Raw genomic sequence first — 1,753 nt, 5'->3', positions numbered from 1 at the left:
AGAATAAATCTTATGAGTTTAAAGTTGAATATAAATCATATGAAAGTGATACAATTGTCAGTAATTTTGATTATTTATATCAGGTAAATTCTCATTCTCTAAAAATGATTCCATTGCCTCAAAAAATATTGAGTTTCCATGGGATACGAGGAGACAAAGTAGGATACAAGGACCATGAAAGTTTTAGTATAGAACTTTTCAATATGTAAGTGAATTAATCCATTTATAAAATGTATACATTTTATGAGGAAATACAATTTTTACAGACTGTATAGATATAGAAAAATTTGCTTCAGTGGCTCAGTTGTGATATCTTTGTAAATATTTGACACTGTCTCTGGATATATTTTAAAATAATAAATACAATACTGTAATAATATCAACAGCAATATTTTCTCATAGTATGCCTTGATACTCATGTTTAAACTTGTATTCTTTATGTCTATATTTTTCTATATCTTTATGTCTATATTCTATATCTTTATGTCAGCATATTTTTATATGCTGCCAGTATGACAGGTATTTGACCATGAATAAAAAATGCTTATGATTAAAATAAAATAATCTTACAGAACCCGGGGCTGCCGGGAGCCGACATGGACCCAAATCCTCGGGCAGCCCTGGAGCGCCAGCAGCTCCGCCTTCGGGAGCGGCAGAAATTCTTTGAGGAAATTTTGCAGCCTGAGACGGAGTTTGTCTTCCCCCTGTCCCACCTGCATCTCGAGTCGCAGAGACCCCCCATAGGGAGTATTTCATCCATGGAAGTGAATGTGGATGCACTGGAGCAGGTAGAACTTACTGATCTTGGAGACCAGGATGGAGCAGATGTGTTCTTGCCTTGTGAGGACTCTCCACCAGCCTCCCAGACATCTGGGCTGGATGACCACCCGGAGGAGTTGAGCCTGCCAATGCCCACGCCAGACAGGACTGCGTCCCGCACGTCCTCCTCATCTTCTGACGACTCCACCAACCTGCACAGCCCAAAGCCCAGTGACGCGGGGCAGACACGCCCTTGGCACAGTCTGATGCGGAAGAGGATGGGACTGATGGAGGGGCAGAGCCTGGAGCTTGCAGCTAGCAGTGGGCCTCCATCTACAGACTGACTGAGCTGGCTCTTCTCCACAGGAGACCCTAGGCCCAGCCAGAGCCCTTCAGAGAAGACCAGACTCTTTACTTGCAGTAGGCACCAGGGGGAGGCAAGGACAGTGGGATGGCGTACCTCTCTGGGAAATAACCCTCCTGCTTTACTGCTAACCTTTCCTGCTACAACCCTCCCACCAGTTTTTGGCTTCCTCCCAAGGTAGGGCTTATAGGCAAGGAGATGGAAGATGAGGCAGGACAGGATGCTACTGCTTTTCTTAGCACCCCTCCCTCCCCCAGACTCTCCTGCAGTCTTCTGATAGAGTCTCCTGGACCAGTGTCTCTAAGTGGACGTGAACTCCGTAGCACTCCCCGTGCAGTGGTACTCCAGCCACCCTGCTCCCCTACATCCTGTTCGGGAACAGGGCACGGTATAAATAATAAATAATAATCTACCAACCAAAAAAATAAAAATAAAAATAAAAAAATAAAATAATCTTAAATTACCTATTTTGTTTAGATTAAAATGTTAAAACATGTATTAATGATATTAATGTTATATTAACATTATTTACATTGAAAAAGTCCAAATTAGTAGAGCAAAGAATTCCATGAAATATAATCTATTATAAAAATCATCAGACCGGGGCACCTGGGTGGCTCAGTTGATTGG

General features: G+C 42.6%; 1 pseudogene; it reads left to right on the top strand.

The window, feature by feature from the left end:
• The first annotated feature begins 584 nt into the window (after nt 1-584).
• Nucleotides 585-1,535, top strand: LOC114208225 (dysbindin domain-containing protein 2 pseudogene; annotated as a pseudogene).
• The last annotated feature ends 218 nt before the right edge of the window (nt 1,536-1,753 follow it).

The sequence above is a fragment of the Eumetopias jubatus genome, unplaced genomic scaffold (assembly GCF_037043125.1).
Source record: "Eumetopias jubatus isolate StellerSeaLion01/CBP00866 unplaced genomic scaffold, mEumJub1_p1.0 scaffold_2, whole genome shotgun sequence".
Classification (NCBI taxonomy): domain Eukaryota; kingdom Metazoa; phylum Chordata; class Mammalia; order Carnivora; family Otariidae; genus Eumetopias; species Eumetopias jubatus.
This window is presented reverse-complemented; position numbering and strand designations above follow the sequence as displayed.